Source organism: Halichoerus grypus, chromosome 3 (assembly GCF_964656455.1).
Source record: "Halichoerus grypus chromosome 3, mHalGry1.hap1.1, whole genome shotgun sequence".
Lineage (NCBI taxonomy): Eukaryota > Metazoa > Chordata > Mammalia > Carnivora > Phocidae > Halichoerus > Halichoerus grypus.
In genome coordinates, this window is record NC_135714.1 from 122,819,425 (window position 1) to 122,845,247 (window position 25,823).

At 38.0% G+C, this 25,823-nt stretch overlaps 1 pseudogene; it reads right to left on the reverse strand.

The window, feature by feature from the left end:
* Positions 1-24,470, reverse strand: part of LOC118548696 (ethanolamine kinase 1 pseudogene) — a 31,275-nt pseudogene extending 6,805 nt beyond the window's left edge.
* Positions 24,471-25,823: the final 1,353 nt, after the last annotated feature.

A 25,823-nucleotide genomic window follows, 5' to 3' on the forward strand; every position in this document is an offset into this window, starting at 1 on the left:
ACATAAATTTTCACATCAGTTGAGTAAATACTTAGAAGTGTGATTGCTAGATTGTATGGTAAGATTATGTTTAGTTTTGCATAGAACTGCCAAGCTATCTTTCAAAGCGGCTGTACAGTGTTGCATTCCACCAGCAATAAATAAGGATTCCTGTTGCTCTGTATTCTCACTAGATGATTTTTATAGAGGAATAATTTATAACAATATCGGCAGGATTTAAGGAAATAAGCAAGGGAACTAGCAATAATGCACGTGGAGGGAAGAATACTGGAGCAGCTGAATGGAATGTGCTGCTTCTCCGGAGTTAAGGCCTTGGGTCAAGGGGCACAGGAAACCAGCCAACCCACTTGGGAGATCTAAAAAGTGGATTCACAGCTGTAAATGCCCCAGCTATACTCTTCCCCCTTCTGATTGTTTTCCTGCCTATGCCTCTCATTGGTGGGCATTTCAGATTATTTCCCCTTGGATATGGTATTTCCAATAGTGGTGTTACTAGACAAAAGAAATGAAAAATTTGAAGGTTGCTGAAGGACTGATATATGCCACATAAATAATATCTAAAGTTTTGGGGCACCTGGGTGGCTCAGTCATTAAGCATCTGCCTTTGGCTTAGGTCATGATCCCAGGGTCCTGGGATCGAGCCCCAAGTCGAGCTCCTTGCTCTGCGGGAAGCCTGCTTCTCCCTCTCCCACTCCCCCTGCTTCTGTTCCCTCTCTTGCAGTCTCTCTCTGTCAAATAAATAAATAAAATCTTAAATAAATAAATAAATAAATAAAGTTTTGCCTCTCATAGTTCTAAGATCTTAAGATTTCTTTGTTTCAGCATCATTGTTGATATATATATATATATATATGACATAATTAATTTTATACATTTCCATAGGCATTCCTTTTTTCGTTTGTGGTTGCTGTTATTGGCACATGAAAATTTTAATTTAATTTGGGAACAAGACTATATATGATGCAAGGAGTTGGGTACACACTAGAAACAAGGATTAGTATACTTTTTCTTTTAAAAATGAGTAAATTCGGGGCCCCTAGGTAGCTCAGTCATCAAGTGTCTGCCTTCAGCTCAGGTCATGATCCCAGGGTCCCGGGATCAAGCCCCGCATGGGGCTCCCTGTTCAGCGGGAAGCCTGCTTCTCCCTCTCCCACTCCCCCTGCTTGTGTTCCTTCTGTCGCTTTGTCTCTCTCTGTCAAATAAATAAATAAAATCTTTAAAAAAAATGAGTAAAATAAACATCTCTACCTATATATTGATATAAATACAGATGTTTACCAAAGATAGTGGATAAAATCTGTTTTCAGAACCATATGGTAAATAGTCTCACTTTATAGACATGATAATCATGATTTCAAATATGTGCTCACATTGTTCGCTTATGTCTTTAATGCTGGTTTCTCATTATACGTGCATTGCTCATTAAAACTAAGTTTGCAGACTGGTTTTGTCTCTGCCCATTTCAGTTTTTTTGCCAATAATAGTGTCTTCTCTGGTGTTACTGGGATTCTTGCTCTTTTTGCCTTTCTTTATTATGCCTCACTCTGATCAAGGAATGCAGACAATTCCCGAGATTGCTGGAAAAAGTCATTGAAGAGACAACACAAGTTTTAAATCTTTCATCCTTTCTCACTTAACAGAGGTATACATCTTTTCATTCCACTGAAAATACTCTTGCCAGGTCACCAGTGACTCATTTTTTGCTAAATCCTGTGAACACATGAGTACTTATTCAATTATTTGACCTTTTAGCAGCATCTGGCACTATCAATGATTACCCTTTTCTGGAAGCACTGTCATCCCTTTGCATACAAGACACTGCATTTTCCCTGTTTTTCTGGTCTCTGGAGCCAGACTGTCTGGGCTCAACTCTTGGCTCTGACACTAATTAGCTGCATGACCTTGGGTAAGTCATTAACATCTTTAGGATTCAGTTTCTTTACAGTTAAAATGGAGATAGTAATAGTACCTATCTCTTAGGGTAGGTGTGAGGAGTAATTAAGTGAATGTATGTAAAATGATTCAAATGATACTCGGTACTTTAGCACCTCTTAAGTAATAGCCAGGGGAATGATAGTAAACTAGCTCTCTGAAAAATAAAGCCCTGATATATAGTGTTGCCGATGTCTTTGCTATAAATACGTCATGGCCTTAAATACTCCTACCATTCTTGAGCATTTAAAAATTGGCTTTCCTAGGGTTGGCCTTAGCATGCTACTGACAGCTATTTTTCCCCCTGGTTTCTTAATCTACTCTGCTTAGTCTCCATTGTGGGCTCCTCTTCCTTCTGTTTCTTAAACATCACTGCTCTTCAGTGGTATGCCCTAGGGCTTCTCTATTGTTTTACTTTGTATATTTTCTATGAGCAATCTCAATCATTTAAAATAAAATTGAAAAAAAATTAATAAAATTGATATATAGACTTCCAGGGAAGATGGCAGAGTAAGAGAATCCTAAGCTCACTTTGTCCCATAGATACACCCCACATCATTGTAAATAACCCAGAAAACATCCCAAAGACTGGCAGAACAGACTCCCTGTAGCTAAATGTGGAAAAGAGGCCACATCAGAGAGGGTAGGAAAGGCAGAGATGTGGTTGGGAGTCATATCTGATAAAGGATTAGTGTCCAAAATATATAAAGAACTTATACAACTCAACACCAAAAAACCAAATAATCTAATTAAAAATGGACAGAAGACATGAACAGATATTTCTCCAAAGAAGACACACAGATGGCCAAAATACAATGAAAAGATGCTCAACATCACTGATCATCAGGGAAATGCAAATTAACACACACTGAGATATCACCTCACACCTGTCAGAATGTCTAGTGTCAAAAAGACAAGAAAGAACATCTTGGTGAGCATGTGGAGAAAAAGAACCCTCTTGCACTGTTGGTGGGAATGCAAACTGGTGCAGCCACTGTGGAAAACAGAATGGAGTTTCCTCAAAAAATTTAAAAATTGAATTGCCATATGATCCAGTAATTTCACTACCAGGTATTTACCCAAAGAATATGAAAACAGTAATTCAAAAAGATATATGCAACCCTTTGTTTGTTGCAGTATTATTTACAATAGTCAAGATATGGAAGCAACCCAAGTGTCTATTGATGAATGGATAAAAAGGAAGTGATGTATATATATATTTCATATATATATATATATATATATATATATATATATATATATATATCAGCCATAAAAAGGAATGAAATCTTCCTATTTGTAACAACACGAATGGATCTAGAGAATATAATGCTAAGTGAAATAAGTCAGTCAGAGAAAGACAAATACTATATAATTTCACTCATAAGTGGAATTTAAAAAACAAACAACAAAAATGAACAAAGAAAAAAGGGACAAAACAGACTCTTGACTAGAAAGAACAAACTGACGGTTACCGGAGGAGAGGGGGGTGGAGGGATGGGTGAAATAGGTGAAGGGGATTAAGACTACACTTATCACAATGAGCACTGAGTAATGTATAGAACTGTTGAATCATTATATCGTATGCCTGAAACTAATATAACACTGTATGTTAAATACACTGGAACTAAATAAAAAGAAATAAAAATAAAAATAAATAAATTTTAAAAGTTGATATATAATTTACATATTATAAATTCATCCCCTTGAGGTGTACAGTTCAGTGGTTTTAGTATATTCACAGCATGGTGCAACCATCACAAAATCAATTTCAAAACATTTTTCATCACTCCCAAAAGAAACTCTGTATCCACTAGCGCTCACTCCTCATTTCCCCCACTTCTCATCACCATACCCAGCTATTAACTTACTTTCTGTTTCTATAAATTTGCCTATTCTGGACAATTCATGTAAGTGGAATCATATGATATGTGGTCTTTTATGACTGTCTCCTTTTACTTAGCATAATGTTTTCAAAGTTCATCTATGTTGTAGCACGTGTCAGTACTACAGTCCTTTTATTGCTGAATAAAATTCTGCTGTATCGATGTATCACATTTTATTTATCTAGTTATCAGCTGATGAACATTAGGTTGTTTCTACTTTTGGCTATTATGAATAATGCTGCTGTGAAGCTTTGTGTGCAAGTTTTCATGTGGACATATTTTTGTATTTCTCTTGAGTATATAGGTAGGAGTGGAATTGCTATATTTAACTTTTTGAGGAATTTCCAAACCATTTTCCAAAAAGGATACAGAATTTGGCAGCAGCATATTAGGGTTCCAGTTTCTCCACATTCTTGCTAACTCTTGTTATTATCTGTCTTTTTACTATAACCACACTGGTAAGTGTGAAATGCTATGTTTTTGTCTTTTTTTTTTCTTCGCCTTGCCCAAATGGCTGCTGATATTGAACATCTTTTCATGTATCTATTGGTCATTTGCATTTCATCTTTGGGGAAATGTTTATTCATATTCTTTGCCCATTTTTAAATTGGGTTATTTGTCTTTTTATTGAATTGCAATGTCATCCACTTTTATGGTTTCAATTACGTTTTTATTCTTAAGATTCTGAAAGTACATGTTTAAGTCTAGATTTCTTATCTGAGCTTCGTAGATGCCCTGTAGTCATTACAAACGCAATAAGCGTCTTCAACTCTGCTCATCTTTCTGAGTTCTTCCTTCATTGAAAAGTCTCCCTCTCACTCTGAAACCTGGGGGTTATTTGTTTTGTTCTTTCCCTCTAAATCTAACCAGCCACTAAATATTGTTTTTTTCCTGCCTCCTAAAAAACTTCTAAAGTTTCTATTTCTATGCCAAACTTCTTGAGACCACCATCAAATTTTTTTTCCTGTGTATCTGTAATGGCCTCTTGACTGACTTTTAATTTTTTTAATTTATTTTTTATTATTTTTTAAGATTTTATTTATTTATTTGACAGAGAGAGAAAGGGACAGTGAGAGAGGGAACACAAGCAGGGGGAGTGAGAGAGGGAGATGGAGAAGCAGGCTTTCCGCTGAGCGGGTATCCCGATGTGGGGCTCGATCCCAGGACCCTGGGATCATGACCTGAGCCGAAGGCAGATGCTTAATGACTGAGCCACCCAGGCGCCCCATTGACTGACTTTTTAAAGCTCTGTTTCATTCTCTACACTTCAGAGTACATATCTTAAAATATAAATTCTTTTAATGGTCCATTTCACTTTAAGCATAAAATTCAAATCCTTAACATGGATTCTATAAAGGAGATGTCTTCCTAATACTTAAAACTATCAACAATGTATTAGATCAACTTAAAATATAGAGAGTTCCTTGTCACTAGAAACGTCCTGATACAGGTTGAAAATTGATCATCTGCCAAGAATCGTGCAAACAATGAATCATGGAACATTTAAAAAAAAAAAAAAAAGAATGGTGCAAACAGTATTCATGCTTTGGATAGAAGGTAGAGACCAGTGTCTACTAAAACTCCTTACCATTTTAAGCTGCTATGATTTTAATGCGTATGCACTGCCCATGGTAATAACCAAAAATTGGTTAGAAAATCTCATGTAAATACAAATAAATTTAAGTAAACAATTTTACAGTTGTAAAGAGTCATAAACAGTCATTTTATTCAAAAGACTGTCATACATTATAGAAAATTACTGAGTATACAATTTGTATAAGAATAAAATAATATAGCAAAATTATAAAAATGGACAGAATCATAATTCTGGGAGTCAGAAAAAGTCAGTATAGAATAAATAAAAACGAAGTCCACTCTTTGGCCAAAAAATTTTTATCAACAAAGTTTAAGGTCACTGATATTTTTAGAACTGATGAAAATTAAAGACTTTTTTTTTGTTGAAAAATATGCTATGCTCCAAAGTCTCAGGATGTTTATGAGCTTCTGAGGTTTACCCATGAATCCACACTAGAAGACCCCATATCTAAGAGTGGGGAGCTGAGGTTTGAAGAGAAATGTTACAAAATATGTGTATAAGAGTTTTTCTAATGGTTAGCCTTACCATCAAAAGGGCTTTTTGAAAATTAAAAATGAATCAAAAACATACACAAAAAGAACCCTAATAAAAATATATTCTAGACCTAAGTAAATCTATATTTATTTCAGAAAGATGCATTATAAAAAATAAGAAGGTAGTTCTGTATTAGAAGTTATCATATAGCTCAATACCTAAATGGTAGTCATTTGAATTATGGAGAAAATTTGAAATAAGCTAATAGACCAAAAGATATATGTATTCCATTGAGGACTTTCTCATGGTAGATTTTTGAAGATGTTAAAAAAGTTGATCCAGAGAGATATACATCCATGCCTTGAAATTTGATCTCTCCAGTTTATAGAGAAATATCACATAGTGGGTTCATTTAATTTGTTTCCTGACTATTGTTTTTAAACACAATTGATCACTATTGCAATGGCAAGATATATTTTTATGGGACTTCTCATAGATTTTCTACATTGAACCATAGGCTCATTTCCTTTCGAAGGGCAGAAGTACTTAGGTCATGGTATGTCCTGGCAGACTAAGCATCATGGATAAAAGATGTCATCAAACACCAGCAAGGCATCACTCATTAAACCTTGCCAGAGTGGGTCCAAATTACACCCTCAAGTACTGCCAACGACTTCAAGTTTGATGTCACTAAAGACACATCATTAATCATCATTAATTTATTAAACGACTTTTTCTGAAGGGGATGAAAGATGGTTGTGTTATTTTCCTGGGCTGAAAGGAGGAAGGAGAAATCAGAATAACAGATGTCTCTTTTGCTCACATTATTCAGGCATCTGAATGAGGATGAACTCTGAAAGAATGTAAGATAACATACAGTGAACCACGGAGGCAAAGCTTATTGAATTTAAGATATATTTGGTGCATTTTGCCCCTGTAATCCTTCTAAACTGATTGTCTCCTTCAAAATATACAATGGTTAGCATTTTTTCATGAGGAATTTACATTTTAGCGTTTTACAACCATGGGTGATTTTCTAAAATTTACAATCAATTTTCAGTCTATGGGTGGAATTGAAATTTATAACAGTTGTTTTGCCTCAGGAAACTGATAAAACACATACTTCAGGTAAATACTTCTTTAACATTTTGATCTTTAAAACTTATGGTTGGGGGGCGCCTGGGTGGCTCAGTCGTTAAGCATCTGCCTTCGGCTCAGATCATGATCCCAGGGTCCTGGGATCAAGCACCGCATTGGGCTCCCTGCTCTGCAGGAAGGCTGCTTCTCCCTCTCCCACTCCTCCAGCTTGTGCTCCCTCTCTCACTGTGTCTCTCTCTGTCAAATAAATAAATAAAATCTTAAAAAAAAAAAACAAACACCTAATCTGGAAAAGGAGGAGGAAGCCTAAGGAACCAGGTCCCTTCCATAGGTTCAATTGCCAGCTATTCACAGTGAGCCTGGATACTTTGTTAACAAACTTTGTAGTATCCTTTGCTTGTCTTGTATTCTAAGATCTGGCTTGGTATTTAACCTGAAGCTTCACAATAGTTCATGAAATAATGAGTCAACTAGGTAGAATCATCTTTTTATTTATTTATCTATTGACATCTTTATAGAAAGTAAGCTCAGAGAAGATGCAATGATTTATCATACACTGTATTTTGATACTCATATGCTGGTGTTATTTCTTTTCTTTATTATTTTTTAAAAATTTTATTTTATTATGTTATGTTAATCACCATACATTACATCATTAGTTTTTGACATAGTGTTCCATGATTCATTGTTTGCGTATAACACCCAGTGCTCCATGCAGTACGTGCCCTCTTTAATACCCATCACCAGGCTAACCCATCCCCCTCCCCCCTCCCCTCTAGAACCCTCAGTTTGTTTCTCAGAGTCCACAGTCTTTCATGGTTCGTCTCCCCCTCCGATTTCCCCTCCTTCATTTTTCCCTTCCTACTATCTTCTTCTTCTTTTTTTTTTCTTTTTTAACATATAATGTATTCTTTGTTTCAAAGGCACAGGTCTGTGATTCAACAGTCTTACACAATTCACAGCGCTCACCATAGCACGTTGCCAGTGTTATTTCTTACAAGGAAATATAATGTGCTTTGGATGAGAAGTTGGAAACCAGATCTCTGGAGTGTGGTGAGGCATATAATTGAGTAAATCTGGAAATACGAAGAGCCAGGCTATATAGAATTTTTTTGACATTTATGCTGCAGTGACAACCAAGAAAACAGAAAATAATACACTGAATAAGAGAATTCCCATTTAAAATTCATGAAGTTAAATAGAATGATTTTGAGAAGCAGCAACAGCTTTGGGGGAAAAACATTTAAACAATGAATAATTGAACACAAATGTGGTCTAAAGGATCAAAATTTGGGTTATCATAGAATTGAGAAGATAATCGGATTAAGAAAGAAGGTTCTATGTGTGTAGAACATCTCCTAGGATATTCTCCCTGTTTAACAAATTCCTTTGCACTGTGGAGTGAGGTGCCACTGTCCAGATGTCCCCAGACTTTAGGAGGAATCAACTTCCATGGTATGAGAAGGGAAAAGAGAAGGCATGTGTGGGGTACACTGGAAGTGTGGGAAGGTGGAATACAGAATGGCCAGTAGAAATTCTGGCATCAAGATTTAGATTTTTATATCTGTAAGATTTTATTGGATAGTGCCTAGAAAGTTATATAGGTTTGTTAACATTTAATTAATTTTTAACTATAAGTAGCTCACATTATTTTCCTTCCCTCCTTATTCATTTCTACATGACTGACACATTATATTATCTTTTCTCAGTCTTGAAATAAATTTAATAGATTGATTCCTTTGGTGTGTTTGTATACCATTTCATGTCCCAGAGTCTAAGCTTTGTACAAAATCTGGGGAAATTTCTCTTCTGGATGGAGAGGTCAGGAAGTTGGCATCAGCTACCAAACTTGCAAGCTTGCCAACAACTAGCTATATTTCAAATGGGCACCTCATTTAAAAGGACAGACAAATCAACAGATACTATATATACTGTAACAGCCGAAACATAGTAACCTAAAATCTTACTATATTCACAAAGATCAGAGCATTGTGTACTGTTCACCAGTTCTCTGAGTTTTCCATAATTTCATTCTCTACTACCCATATCACTATCTGCCAAGTACCACTGTGGGATGATAAACCATGATGATGCTCTTGGGCGAGCCAGTGTCTGTCTTCTAACCCCTTGCTGTGTAAGCTGTATTCTGTGGCCCAGGAAATTCGGCATCATCTGGGGCCTTATAAAAAAATGCAGAATCTCAGGCCTCGCCATAGACCACCTGAATCAGAATCTTCATTTTAGAAAGAAACTAACCTAAATGATTCGTATGAGCATTAAAGCTTGAGACGCACAGTTGTGGGTATTAAGAAGGGCACATACTGCATGGAGCACTGGGTGTTATATGGAAACAATGAAGCGTGGATCACTACATCAAAAACTAATGATGTAATGTATGGTGACTAACATAACATAATAAAATAAAATTTAATTAAAAAAAAAGTAAAAAAAAAAAAAAGAAGAAGAAGCACTGTTGTGGCCAGTGCTGGTTCTTAGGCAATCTCCCTGGCAATCACAGTTAAGTAGACCATGGCCACTCCTTTAATTTCTTTTTTGATCTGGCTCTCAGTGACAAAATGGAAGGAAAGAATCAAGCATTTATTCAAATAACCCATAATTTTTAATCACTTATTCTGCCATAAGCACTATATCAGGGACTGGAAATATAGAGATAGAGATACAGTTCCTGCCCCAGTAGCCCACAGCCGAGTGTGTGTAGACGGTGAACTAGAGGTTGCACCACAAATCTGACATCTTCTGGAGTCATCTTTTCCTTTCATGTTCCAAGTATATCATGTGGGCTCCATCCTAGATTACTCTACATACACCAATGCCTTCCTTGTTATTTCAGAGGATTGTTGGGTGTGCCACGTTATTGTCTTTCAAAAGAGACTGAAGACCTCTCCTCAATCATCTCTTTTTTTTAAAGATTTTATTTATTTATTTGACAGAGAGAGAGAGCACAAGTAGGCAGAGAGGCAGGCAAAGGGAGAGGGAGAAGCAGACTCCCTGCGGAGCAGGAAGCCAATGCGGGGCTCGATCCCAAGACCCTGGGACCATGACCTGAGCCGAAGGTAGACGCCGAATGACTGAGCCACCCAGGCACCCCTGTCCTCGATCATCTCTTGTGTTAGAGTCCCTGCCTGCTGTTGTCCAGTGTCCACTCACTTGGCCCCTGTGTGGAATTCATCGATGGAGCCTTTACTCATTCATCCCCAAGGACCACTAACAGAAGGTCATTGTGTATGAAAGGCTTTTACTACAGCTTTGGGGATACTAGAGAGCAATTACGTTACAGACTGGAAAACATTTTACCTGGAGCCTCTTGGCCATCTTCGCTACAGGAACCCCCTTTTGACCATTGCCAGTCTTGGCCCTGGCCTGCTGCCATACTGCAATGGCTTATTTTTCAGAACTGAGTTACTCTTCCTTTTTTTCTCACTTCCCCAGGCCCAGGACTCTAAACTCCCAGCTTTTCCCATATTCTTCCCAAGTTGCTAAGGAAAAAATGGGAAATTCTTTAGCATGACAAAAATCAGAAAACAAAAGCAAAATTTTTGCCCCCAGGAAGGTACCTTTCTACTTTTTTAAGTAGAGTAATACATCTCTTTATTGACTAAATTTCATAAAAATATTTATTTTTTGCAAATGAAAAATAGTCTCCTCTGAGCCCCAGATGAATTTTCCAGCTCCACCAGGTAATCCCCCCCCCCCATCTACTAAGAGGCTTAGCTATCAGTGTATCAATATGGTGGCAGAGGGTAAGCACAAAGTGAAAGCTGTGGAAGGCTGGAATACTAGGCCAGGCTGTGCAGAACTGGACACAGACATCCATGGAAGGCTTCCTGGATGATATAAAATGAATTTCTGAAGGATCTTCTAAGAGTTAACAAGTTATAAAGAGAAGAGAAGGGCTAATGAATACGATGTTTAAACTTTGAGAATGCTGGGCTTAAGGGATTGTGGGATGTTCAAGTGGAGTGACTATTCAAATACTAATGGTAGTTAAAGCCATGAAATCAGTTCATCCAGAGTGAGAGGAAAATTGAGTGAGGTTCACCCTGGAAAGTTAAACAACGTGTAGGAAGAAGAGATGCCATGAAGGATACAGAGAAGGAACGGGTCTGGAGATAGGAAGGATACTAGAGAAGCGTGGTGTCCCTAAAAACAGAGAAGGACAGAGAATGGAGAGGTCAACAGTCAGAAATCTTTCAAATAGACCAAGTAAGAAAGATCAAGTATTGTCCAGGGGACTTAGCAGCAAGGAAGTCATCTGGGTTCTTACATGATGAAGCTCTTCCAAGATAGGCCAGAGCTCTGACAACCAGGTGCTCAAACTAAGGATTTTCTTCTCTTGAGAATCCCATTTCCTGCTTACAACACCTCTACGCAGACACTCATTCTGCAGTTGGGTGAATGTACCTATTCATAGAAGTTATGTATTTGTATTCGGAGTTTCTTTCCCGAGCTATGGGGCATCTGACTCAATAAAAAGTGCATCATACTGTCCTTGCAATCCCATCCACAAGCATCTCTTCACCTAAGAACTCTCCCCTACCAGTCAGGGTGCACCCCAGTTGTTTTCCTATTATTCTCACTAGGCACTTAACGTGAATAGGCAAGTCATCAATGAAAATGAGTGTCTGTGCCAGGCCTGTTAAAATATAAACCAAGTGATATCAGTTCTTTGCTTGGAACCATCTAATAGTCACCCATCTTCCTAAGAAAACCATCCAACAAGGATGATCATGATCATCCTCTCATGATCAGTCCCTCTCACCTCTTTGACCCTTTGTGTTCTTTAACTCTGCCCTTAACTCATTCTAGCTTTCCTGACCTCAGGATCTTTCCCCCTGATGCTCCTTCTGCCTGGAATATTCTTTCCCTACATAACGTCTTAGCTCATGCCTCTTTTAGGATCTTTAGTCAAATGTCACCCTTTCCATGACATTTAAATTGCAACTGCCCACAACAATCCTTTTCTCCCTTGTCTGCCTTATTTTTCCTGTTGCACTCATGATCCCCTAACACAGTATATACAATCTGTCTCACGAGATGCAAACTCCATGAGGGAAGGAATTTGGACTAACTTTTTCCTTTCTGGATTCCTAGAATCTAAAATGGTGCTTGGCACAAGACAGACTCTCCACAAATACTTGTTGAATGAATGAATGATAAGCACCCGTCACTCTTTTCCACCTAGGCAAGGGTCTTTGTGGCCCTAGAAGCTTATAATTAATTTTCTTAAGACCACTTGACCAAGAGGGGCGGGGGAGTGGCAGGTGGGGGTGTGGAAGGCAGGGGTGTGACAGAGGGAGTGACAGAGGGGAGAAGTTGGAAATGGGGAGGAAAGGGGGGGCTCAGAAGCCTGCTCTATAAAGCCAAAGTTCACAGGATTGATATGGCAGTTTCTATGGGCTGTGAAATTGGAGTTTAAAGCAACTGAACAAATATTTAATCCTGGTGTAAGCATCTGTTTCAGGAAGGGGCTGGAATCTGCAGGGGACTGAGGGCTCAGGTCCAGTACAGTTGATGTTGCAACCTTTCCTCCAATTTCTCTGACCTGTTCTTATCTTTCATTTATCCTATTTCCCGCCCCAAATCACAAGCTTCCTTTAAAAAATGTGCCTTGTGTGCTGTTGTTGCTTTTCTGTTGCCAGCTTAATTGTAGAAGTTGGGTGTGCAGAGAAAGCACACGCAGGTTTATGTGAAAGTCAGAAGCTGAGAGGAGTCTTTATCTCCGGGTTGACACATGACGGAGCAGCGGGATATGCTTCCTTTCTGGGAACCACTACAGCGGTCTGAGTTGTGTTGCGAGGGCAACCATGCCTAAAACAACATTCCGACCCAACTCAACTGCGTGTTGTATTGTTTAAGTAGAGGCCCCTTTTCTTGGTTTTCTCTGAAAGCAGATATTGAGAATATAGAGACTCAGTCTTCCCAAATACATACCCAAAAAGGGGTTCGGGCTGTTAAAAGGAAAGTGACAATTCTTCAGGCCAGGTATTTTCAAGGTTGAGTGTTTTCCCCAAGGCTGAGTGTTTGATTTAAAACAACAAAACAGGGTGCCTGGGTGGCTCAGTCGTTAAGCTTCTGCCTTCGGCTAAGGTCATGATCCCAGGGTCCTGGGATCGAGCCCGGCATCGGGCTCCCTGCTCAGCGGGGAATCTGCTTCTCCCTCTCCCACTCCCCCTGCTTGTGTTCCCTCTTTACCTGTGTCTTTCTCTGTCAGATAAATGAATAAAATCTTTAAAAAAAATAATAAAACAACAAAACAAGCTGGCAGTGGCAGACAGGACTTGACACATCCTCAATATAAATGATGAAGTGCAGTGCAGGTCCTGGGATTCACCTCCCCTTAGGCATCGGAGCAGCAGGGAGGTGGCCAGGTCCCGTGATCCGGGCCGCAGCCTGCGCAAGTGGCAGCATTTACCTTCTTTCCATCAGCACTGGTTACTGAGCAAGATTAAGCGAGCTCCACACTACCACTTAATGAGACAAAATGTGACTTCATCAATACCAACTGCTCAGTACATGAGCTTCACTTTGCATTAAGCAAAAAAGCAAAACCTAATTCCTTCTCAGAGCCATGAGATGAAATCTGGATTTATGCTCTCACCACAAATCGGAAGACACATTTATTTCAGAATTCAAAAGGAGAGAGAAGACTAATGGGGGGGGGGGGAAAGCACAAGAAAAGCTAGTGTCCGACAGCAGAAGGAGAGATTTGCATCCTTTTACATTGTGCATAAGATTGTTTCATAAACATTTGTGAAAGATTAAAAACTACTGAGCATATTAAGACACTTTCTGTATTTATAAGACATTAGCAATTATGATTTATAACTCTGGGCCCTAATTAAGTAAGTGATATTGACAGTAGATGAAAAAACTTAACTTTGGATAAAAAGGCTCTATTGTGTCTGTAGGAGTGTGTGTGTGTGTGTGTGTGTGTGTGTGTGTTTGTGTGTGTGTGTGTAAACCAGCCAAATAATTATAACATTTACTACACAGTCAGGTTCTTTTTCAATTAAAATTAAGCAAGGCCCCACGCTTTCACATACATGGCCTAATTAAGTCACACAAAAGCCTATGAGGTGGCTGTGATTATTTCTCTTTTGGAGATGAAGGAGCTGAGTTTCTGGGAAGCTGATGGTCACACAACTAGTAGGAAGGACCAGAACACCTAAATGCAGTGACCTTTCACTGCTCCATTAGCTGCCATTCGCTCATCAAGCTATCATTTATTCAGTACTTCCTATATGTCATAGGAAGTACTTTTTTTTAATATATTTTATTTTTTCACTTGAGAGAGAGAGCGAGAGCATGCATGAGCGAGGGGGAGGGGCAGCCAGAGAGGAAGAAGCAGACTCCTTACTGAGCAGGGAGCCCGATGCGGGACTCGATCCCAGGACCTGAGATCATGACCTGAGCCGAAGGCAGATGCTTAACCGACTGAATCACCCAGGGCCCCTGTCATAAGTTTTCATACATTGTATTTCATGTGCATGAAATACATTCAACAACCCTATGAGGTGTGTGTTTTTATCACCACCCCCACTTTCCAGAGGAAGAAATTGAGACAGAAGTCATTGGAGAAACCTGTCTTAGGTTTCTCCGCTAGTAGATGGAGGTGCCATATTGTCACAGGATTTCTGACGCCAAAGCAGGAACACTTTCCGCGGCAGCACACTGTCTGAGCACATTTTTAAAAAGATTTCTATCCTTTAAAAACAAGGCCAAGAAAAACAGAGAAACAAATCAACAAAAAACTTGAAGTTGCAGACAAACATAATCATAAATAAAAGTATTTTGAATTAGGTTCATAGTAGAACATAAAAAATAAAGCTTATGGAAGAATATGCCAGTGTTGTGTGATGAGTAGAAGGTGTTTTTCATCTTTCTCATGTACTGTATTTTTGTGTTTCATAAGGTCCTGCTTTGGTGAGCTTCCTGTGAGTCTTTAGTCTTTCTTGCAATTTCCACAAACATTTTCCATGGCTGAGGGGCAGGGCATTCTTTCCTCGCTGGAGGACCTACGAGTAGTCACAGGGGTATATTCATATTCTCAGGGAGCAAAATGAAGGGAAGGCAGCAGAAGGAAGTCTGCAGAACATACTTTATCTGATTCTTCTAGGTAAAAATCAAATGCTATTGAATGGCACAAAATCAATTTTCTATTCATTTAAGAGATGGTAAACAATAAAAAACCAAGTCTAATTACTTGGATGCCTAAAATCCCATATTTGGAAACTTCATTTACTTTTGTAAAGACAAGTATTTCCATGGAACAAATTGCCCTGCAGAAAATGCTGGTTTTCTGAGAGAGGAAAGCAACTCCTGAAAACGTGAAGATGGATAGATGAAAAGACACCCATCCCATACTTAAATGGTATCTCCTAGAGATGCTCGCATTTCCTCTCCAGCCCCACAGCCCTTTCTTAGAGATCCCACCCTCAAAACTACCCCTATAGTTTTTGCTCAGACCCTGAGGGACTTACCTCCCTGGGTCCAGAGTAGATGCTCAATAAATAGTTGTTGACTGTTCTAACTTTCTGTTAATCCTGCAACAAATGACTGCAAACTTAGTGGTTTAAAAACAATGAGAATTTACTATCTTACCTTTCAGGAGGCACAAGTCCAAAATGCGTCTCACTATGCTCAAAGCAAGGTGTCAGGAGAGCTGGGTTTCTTCTGGAAGCTCTAGAGGAGATTAGTTTCTTGCCTTTTCCACCCTCTAGAGGCTGCTCACATTAATTGGTTTTTTGGCCCCTTCCTCCATCCTCACAGCTAGTGATGTCAGGCTGCTTTCTCTCCCATACCCCCTCTCCTACCTCTCTCTTCCACTTATGAAGACCCTTGTGATTATATTGAGCCCACACAGGTAATCCAGGATAATCTCCCCATCTCAGAGTCAGCTCATTAGTAACCAAAATTCTATCTGCAACCTTATTTCCTCTTTACCATGTCACACAGCATAGTCACAGATCCGGGGATTAGAACAGAGACATCTTTAAGGGAGAGGATGAGTGCAGGTGCAGTTCGTACACACTGATGGACTGAACGAACAAACTAGAAAAAAAAATAAGCTTTGCCTATTTTTTTTTAATTCAAGCATGGTTTTGAATGGACAGTGTAAAGAGACCAAAATTTTCAAAATAACCCAAAAGACCGGAAGCTTGCATACATCACTTTGAAAAGTCCATTGACTGTCTCATGACTTTAAGAACAATAATCTACAATTGATAGTGGGAGATCAAATGATTGCTATCATGGAGTATTTAAATCTCTATGCTGTAAAAAGAAAAATCAAGCACCTTCATCAGGAGAAATAAATTATGAAAAGGCTCAAAAGCATTGTGTCTATTTTGTATATGGCCTCCTGATCATGCTAAAATACTTCGTATGGACTGAGGAAATGCCGGAAATCTCAGGGATATCATTTCCTATAATCCTTGGATATAGATCCTCATTAGAGCAAAGCCAAAGGAACGGAACTGTTTTATCATTATCCTGCTGGGAGTAATGCTTAAATATATGTGTTAATGATACCTTTTAAAAAATTTCCGTGACATACAACAGTGAACTTTGTTCTTTCTACCAATAGCTTCATTGCCTGACACTTTAATAGCAGGAAACTTATGTAGCGGCTTCATTGACCATCCCCACCCCTACCCACTTAGGGTGAGTTTCACACCACAAAGTAGCCCAGAGGCATCTTTTTTTCCATCAGAGAAATAAAACCCTGCAGAAATACAACTCTTTCTACCCAATTTGAAGGGCATGTAAAACTAGACATTAAGATTCCAAAAGACATTTAAGGTTACTATTAGTATCTAGTATTTGGCATTCTTTTATACAAAATAACATTTTGGATGTAATTTTCCCAAACCACATTAACACCCTGAGGCCTCTTATATCTACATGGCATGAAATTGACCACATCAAGAGAAGTCATCATCTCACTTGGAATTGGGAATCTTCTATGTCCTCTTTAATATATTCTCGGTTTTAAGAGCTTTTTTTTTTTTAAAAAAATCAAGTTTTCTTTGGGGATCTCACTGTTGTCGATGACTACTGTATCTTAAGGCACAATTGAAAACAGCCTACCACAAGTGGGAAGCCCTCAGTTCTAGCCAGTAATTTCCCATTTCCCATATTACTCTTTTTTCTTAATAGAGTCCAAATTACTAAGCATCACATGGATTACCTTATTTATTTTAATACTGAGAAAACTCTCCCCACTTTACAGATAATGAAAACGAGGCTAAGCAAAATTGATATACTTAATATCTGCCTGCTAGAAACGGTGGACTGGGGACTCTAACTTATCTGAGGTCAGTATCCATGACTTTGAATGAGGAAACTTAGCCTGACCATTCCTAGAAGCTAGAATAATTTTGTTTCATTTTCTTATGAAACAATCTAATAAGATAATTATTGAATGTTTAATATGCCCTATGGAAAAGTAAGATCTCAAAATCTACCACAAAACTGTCACACATCATTAACATCATACTATTACTTTGTTAGTAATCTAAATATATATGGTTGTTTAGGATCTGAAATTCAAAAAATGCAAAAAAAAAAAAAAATTGAGTTTCTAGATCTTGTAAAAGGACAGAGTTTTCTATTTATTCCTTACTGCATTTTCTAAATCTTACTCTCTCATTTCAAAAATCACAAAATGATATATTTTGGTAATAAATATTGTTTTGATCTTTTCAAGGTAACTTTGAGCAGCTATGTTATACTACTGTTTGTATTTATATGTCATATATAAATATAAAAATTTTAATTGTATTAAAAATATATAATGTAAAATTTACTATCTTAACCATTTTTAAATGTATAGCTCAGTCATGCTAGATTTATTCACATTGTTGTGCAACAGATCTTCAGAACATTTTCCACCTGCAAAACCAACTCTATACTCATTAAACAAAAAATCCCTTTTGTTCCCTGCTCCCCTCAGTCCTTGGCAACCTCCACTCTATTTTATGTCTCAATGAATATGACTACTTTATTTTTTTAATTTTATTTTATTATGTTATGTTAGTCACCATACATTACATCATTAGTTTTTGATGTAGTGTTCCATGATTCATTGTTTGTGGAATATTACTACTTTGGATACCTCATATAAGTTTTTGTCTTTTTGTAACTGACTTATTTCATTTCGAATCATGTCTTCAAGGTTTATCCATGTTGTAGCATGTGACAGTATTTCCTTCTTTTTTAAGGCTGAATATATTCCATTGTATGTGTACAACACATTTTGTTTATCCATTCATCCACTGGCGGATGCTTGGGCTGCTTCTACCTCTGACCTATTGTGAATAAAGCTGCTGTGAACACAAATGTGTGAGTAACTCTTTGACACTCTGTTTTCAATTCTTCTGGCTATAAACCCAGAAGTGGAACTGTTGGATTATATGGTAATTCTATTTTTCATTCTTTTGAGGAATTTCCATACTGTTTTCCATAGTGGCTATATCATTTTACAATCTCACCAACAGTGCACAGGGTTCTAATTTCTCCACATGCTCACCAACACTTGTTACCCAAATGCAAAAGAATGAAACTGGACTCTGACACTATATACAAAAATTACTCCAAATGGAGTAAAGATCTAAATGTAGGACCTGAAACTATAAAACTCCTAGAAGAAAACAAGGGAAAACCTTTGTGATATGAGTTTGACAATTTTTTTTTTTTGGATATGATACCAAAGCACAGACAACAAAAGCAAAAATATACAAATGAGACCACATCAAATTTAAAACCTTCTGTGCCTGAAAAGATATAATCATCAGAGCACAAAAGCAGCAGAATGAGAGAAAATATTTTCAAATCATACATTTGATAAGGGCTTAATATCCAGAATATATAAAAATTCTCATAACTCAACAACAACAACAAAAAATAACCTGATTAAAAAAATATGGGCAAAGGACTTGAATAGATATTTCTCCAAAGATGATATACAAATGGCCAATAAGCATATGAAGAAAGATTCAGCATCAATAATCATTAGGGAATGCAAATCAAAACCACAAAGATATCACCTCACACCCATTAGGATGGCTACTATTAAAAAAAAACAACAGAAAATAACATGCATTTTCATATATTTTAACATTCATTAGTTTTTCATTGGTTTTATACACTAAAACATGGCATCCTACAAGTTTATAATGATATGCAAATAAGGGTGTGTTTTAACTATTGTTTGATGACTCCAGTTGTGAATTCTCATTCACTGGGTAAAAGAAAGCCTAGAACTAATGACAGAAGCTCAACATGGTCCCATAAGCACATTCATGTACTCAACACACTTGTCTTATTTCTTTTCTGGTCTTTGGGATGGAGCCACAAAATGACCTCATCCCTGGACTCTATTTCCTTGAAAGAGTTAAGGCCTATATTGTTTTTCATTTGGGATTGGCATTGTATTTTATGGATTCTGTTAGGCTTGTGGGATTTATTGTTTAGCTCACAATAAACAAGGTCCAGGTAGCTCATGTCATTACTTTGTGTAAATTAGAAAAATGTTGCCTGTTTGTAAGACTGGACCTCATAACTCATGAATCACTGAGGGGAATGTGGGGCTGGGCTCAGCACCCACAAACGGATTCACTCAGGTGTCCTTGTGCAGTGGCCCAGAAGAATAATTTTAGCTACTAATTCCTCTTAGAGGATTTTGACAATATGGTATTTAATAAAGTAGCATATTTCACCCTCAAAACAAGCCTTTTTGTGACTTGATTTTCATAGGGCCTTTAATCCCTCATCTTCTTCCAAGGCCAGGCTCCTTGGAGGAGGTGGTCTGAGCTACTCTTGTGTAGCAAGGCCACGAAGTGGGTCTCTCATGAGAAGCTGGCACCTCTGCCTCAAAGAACAACATGAGTAGAATTCCCCAGAAGCCAATTATGTAGTGTGACACTTTGGCCAAGAGGGATTATTGTCTATTTGCAATGGCAGGACTATGATCATTGGCAATCCTCTATTCAGAAAGCTTTGCTTGTATTTAACTTGTAAATGCATCTGAGGTCTTCCTATTACTTATTTATTTGTTTATTGTACACATCTTTTCTTGCTGTGTCCTTGGAGGACACAATTTAGAATCCTCTGCTCAAGAAATTAAATATTTGAAAGAGCAAGTTAATGAACACATTCTTACATTGTACTCAAGATAGTACATGCAATACAGGCCAAATAGATCTTGTTGAGTGTCTGACTTAATTTTGCAAATGAGAGATGCTGTAGCTCTTGATATGAAAGGATGGAATTGAATCTTTATGCTTTGGTTATTTTTAATCAACATTGTACTCTAAAAGGACCATTTCAGACCACATGTAAATGAATAAAAAAACTGAAAAGTCAAGAACCTTGACTTCTTCAGAATAAACCATCAAATATATTATCATCTACCTAGTATTGAAAGTATCTGAAATTACTTTGAGGATTCTACAGGGTTACTTATCAAAGAAAAGTAAAATTGCAATTTAAAATAAAAATTTTTGAAGGAGCAAAATTTATCCTTTTTTCCTCTTTATATTTAATATTTTAATACTCATAAAGATTTTACTTATATCTGAAGACTTCTTTATTCACAGTAATAATGTCAGATTAAGGAGGACATACAAAATAAGAAAGCCCATTCTTTAAGCAACTTTGGTTGCTCTGCCATATACTTTTCAGTTTTTATAGTACTTTTCCATGCTATCAAGACACTTAATAGCTCAAGAGAGTGAGATAAAGAAGACCAGAGGTTTCCCTAAAGTAATTCAAGGTTGGGTCTATATATATCAGGCAGTTGCATCTTCTTGCCATAAACCTGTTTCTTCGGAGCAGGAGATGTTTCCTTAAAGTTAAGACAGCCTAGAAAACAGACTCTAGTTAGAGATGCAAATATGAATTCTTAATCTCACCTAAGAACCATGAGATCTCACCACTCCAAACAAAAAAATAAATACATCTCTTACACATATTTTCCTTTCTGTATGTTAATTATCTTTTTTACTAAACCAAGGGTCTTATTTCATCTAAACGTCACATAGAATTTTCCAGTATTACTGACTGCAGACTATAAGTCAGATTTTATTATGAGACTTGATTTTACATCTTTGATAGGAGATACAATTTAACTCTGGTTTTGCTTGCTGGCAGATGCTCATAAACGTATTGCTTGAAGAACATTTAGAAGAATGGGCTGGTTGATTATTGACCACACTTAGCAAACCACTGGCCTGGGATACACCTAAATCAATCTTCATGATTTCCTGCTTTAATTGACTACCAATCCCACAACAAACAGACTAATTTACAAAGGAAATGGGCTGTCCTGCTTTAAGATTTCTGATTAACCTTGGAATAGCTGTGCTTTATCCAGTTAGAGCACAGTTCTTTTAAAAGATTATGAAATGACTACAGTTTGTGCTCTGGGAATCAAGCCTTCAGACCAGGTATTGTATGCTCTGATTTGTACTGGAGAAACATGCTTCTAACAAGGCATAATGAAATTATACATTCAGGGTAGGCATGACTTTTCGATAATTGATATAGGCAGAGATGAGATTAATAAAAGAATAAAGCCTCCTAGAAATTTAATAGGGCTTGAATAATATTTAAAACATTAAAATCATTTTGATTTATAGCTGATCCATAAATTCTAACCTTTGGGCATAGCATTTTAAAGCTGAAAGAGACCACATACTCTAGTTTCCTTACTTTATAAACAAGGCAACTAAAGATCAGAAACAAAATAAGCAATGGACACATCAGGATTGGAACTGAGATCTCTGATGGCAGAGATACTTTTATTTCAACCATCACATTCCAAAACAGCAATTCAGTACTGATATTGTTATAAGGCCTTTCCTGAAAATTCTCTGTAAAATAGAGGGATCCTCATTCTCACATATCACTCTGCAAGAACTTGGATTATGGATACCCCAACCTCTGAGTTCTGTGGTCCAGTGATCTCTATGAAACTTTAAGAATGAGGCAGGGAATACTGGTTCTTTTGCGCCTTTTGAAGAGGATTTGAATGCAAGGGAAATGAGGGCCTTTCCATGGAGAGTGGACAGTATAGGACAAAGTGGGAGAGGGATTGGGAAAATAGGAGATGGGAAAATTATATCGAGAAAACCAAAGGAAGCTGGGTCAAATAGGAGATTGAGGTTAATTTAAAGTCCTAAGTGAATGATGGGACTCAGTGGTGAGTTACCTTTGCAGTTAGACAAGCTTGGGACCAATCGAGTGACGTTGGAGAGAAGAGGGAATGAGCTCACTTGTCTGAATCTCTTTCTAAAGCCGCTGCAGGCAGGCGGTGCGGTGCTGACGCTGGGCTGAGGCAATCTGGCGTAGCTCGACCACTGGTACGGCTTTGCTCTAAAGGCACAAGTTCAGAAACATACATGTGATTTATTCCCTATTAACACTGGATAATTATTGTAAAGTATTGTAATTACTGTGTGCGTTGAATTAAAGAATATTTTGTAGGATGAATGATGGCAAAAGACTTGAATACGATCGTTGTCAATTAATACGAAAATTACTCCGAGCAGCAAAATAGTTTGTCATTTTTACTAAAATTTATTTACTTCTTATGGAATGAGGAAAATTCTGGCTATCTAAAAGCTCATTTTATTAACAGAATGGACATTTTAAGAGAATGTCTAGAAGTTTGAAGTTTATGTTAGGAGAAAAAGGAAAGAAAAATTCTAGTTATTTATCTTGAACTTTTTTTTTTAAAGATTTATTTATGTATTTGAGAGAAAGAGAGCGTGTGCACATGAGCCAGGGGAGCGGCAGAGGGAGAGGGAGAGAGAATCCCGAGCAGACTCCCCACTGAGCGCAGAGCTCAATATAGGGCTGGATCTCAAGACCCCAAGATCATGACCTGAGCCGAAATCAAGAGTCAGCTGCTTAACCCGCTGAGCCACCCAAGCGCTCCTTGAACTTTTGGCAATTTGGTAACTGTTTTTTCATAATCACACTGATCATCTCCACACTATTGTCTTGAAGCTTCTGAAATGCGGTATTTTGTATTAACAACCTCTAGAGAATTAAAAACAAAATGATAATGATGAGGGAGCCGGAGGCAAGCTGAGGGCAAAGCACAAGCTAACATCCCAGAAGGCCCAGCCCTCCCCAGGTGGGATCTGTGTGACCTTCCTCAGGCACTCCTGGCTGCCCTAGAACAAAGGAAAGGGAAAAACAGATGGTTAACTGACAGAGATCCCGTCATGTGGGACGTGTCTCCATCAGTTTGCAGCTGTCTTAATGATTTACAAGAAAAAAGCAATCTTATCAATAGCCACACTTCCAGAAATCTATAGATTCAGTCTCCTGGGACCCTAACATCACCCTCCCCTCTGTAGGATAGAAAATCATATAATCAGCCACCCTGCACACTTAGAATGGAGCTCTTTTTGCCCACGGGTCCTGACCCTGTGCTTTAATAAAACTACCTTTATGCACCAAAGACACCTCAAGAATTCTTTCTTGGCCTTCGGCTCTGAACCTCACCACTCCAAACCACATCAATAATGTGACAAAGAACATACACATTGGCAGGGTCCTAAGAGTCTTTGAAAATGAATTCCACAGTGTAACAACTGAGGTTTCTGAGGGAAGTAGTTTCCAAGTCTTTGAACATTTATTTTGTTGAATCATTGAAGACTAATAGGTGCTCTAGCCTTAAAACACAAACCAAAATACTGCACAGATGACAGAAAAAAAGCATCTTCCCACTCTAAGCCTCATTAATTATAAGAGGTAATATATAAATTGAGTATTTACTATACTTTATGTTCAAGGCTTTTCAGGCATTATGTTCTTTAATTTTCCAGCTTTATGTAATATGTAATATTATCCCCATTTTATAGAGAAGGAAACTGAACTTAGTGACGTTAAACAGTTCTTCCAAGGCCACATGAGCTGGGTTTTACATGTATATACAGTAATAAGCTCTTTGTTACCCGGATGATATCTCTGGTTATCACAAACTCCAATAGACAAAGTATGTAGAAAATTTGAAATAACTGCAGAAGACCTCCTGCCTCTAGCCCAGGTGCTCTGACAGAGTAGCCTTAGGTTCATGGGCAAATTCCAACACACAGCCTTCAAGGGTAAAGAGATGAGTGCGACCTGCAGTTGAAATTCAACCATCTTTCTGAACTTCTTATAAAGAAAAAAATGACCCCTCACAGGGATTACAGTCCTTAGGTGGATTCTTGCAGCTTTGTGTAAAATTTAAGGCTATTTTGAGAAGACACTAGAGGAAGAGGTCAAAGAGGGTTTTCTTTTATTGGTATGGGGGAGACAACCATGTTTCTTCTCTCTTACCTTTCTTCCATTATAACCATGGAAGGGATTGAACTCGCTATTCTTTCTAACAGAATTGACTTATGTTGACAAAAATTTCTGAGGGTTGGCTTGGTAATCATGTTCAACAAACCAACCGTAAAGGCCATCCGTCATTATGTATTTTAGCTCCAGGGGACTCCTGGGAGTGAGGTTGAATTCAAAAAATATGCCAAAAAAAGTGAAGTAGAAAACTAACATTTCGTATATAGACAGAATGGAAATTATGTTTACTGTATCTTTAGTTGATTTTATTGTACCTAATATTGCAATTGCTAAATAAGTAGAAAAATAAACATTACAAACTGTGAACATCAAAAACAAATTAAGAGCTAAAGTAGGTCTAGATGTAGAGGTTGCTTTTAGACAACAGGCTTGAGCAATGGAAACTTGATCAAGGCCAAAGGGCCCACAGTGATCCCCTGGCTGAATACAGACAGGCCCACCAGGGGACCCACCTCAAAATATCCAGAGACCCTAACTGACCCATGGGCTACTTACAACCAGGCACAGTTACCAAAAAAGGGAAAATTCCATATGTCCCCATACCTTCTTGCCCTCTCGCTTTTAATGCAGCTCCAACCCACTGCCTTGTTACAAACAATCTCTCCTCTGCTGTCCGGCCCCACCCCCTTGAGATGTATTCAATAAGCTTCTATCTCCCTTGCCCTGCCTTGGGTGAATCCTTTCACTGCCCACCACCACCAGCTTCCACCCGATTGTCACCCCACATTTGGGGGACCCCATCTGATCAGGAGAGACACCACATAGAATAAAACTGAGAAGACATGGTTGTTTTTGTGCTTGTTTTTTCCACAAAGAATCATCTGTTTGTTCTAGGAAATAATTTAAAATTTATTCAGTTTCTCCAACCCAACTTAAAATTCTTAAAAGTACAGAAAGTTTAGTGTCTTTCCAAAACTTTGTTTTAAAAATTTTGCTTCCTTGGGGTGCCTGGGTGACTCAGTCAATAGAGCACCTGCCTTCAGCTCAGGTCATGATCCCGGAGTCCTGGGATGGAGTTCCGCATCCGGCTCCCTGCTTAATAGAGAGTCTGCTTCTCCCTCTGCCCTTCACCCTACTCGTGCTCTCTCGCTCTCTTGCTCTCTCTCTCAAATAAATCAAATCTTTAAAAAAAGAGAAAGCTACAAACCCTTTTACTTACTCAAGCTACTGTCTCTTAACAAGTAGCCTTGAAAACTTTATGAAACAAACAAAATTAACCATCATTTAGTCATCTTTTTGCTGATAAATTGCAACAGAGACAACATGAGCTTATTTGATTTTTAGTAAACCTTGGTAGAACAAAAGTTTTATATTTAACACTGAGAACTCTAAAGACATGTCTATTTTAATTGGACCAACAGCCTTGGATTAGCTTCAATACCGAAAGCGCTGCGCCCGCGTCCACTAACAAGTCAACCTGTTTGTCTCCCACTGTCAGGTCTTCCCTGGGGCTCCTG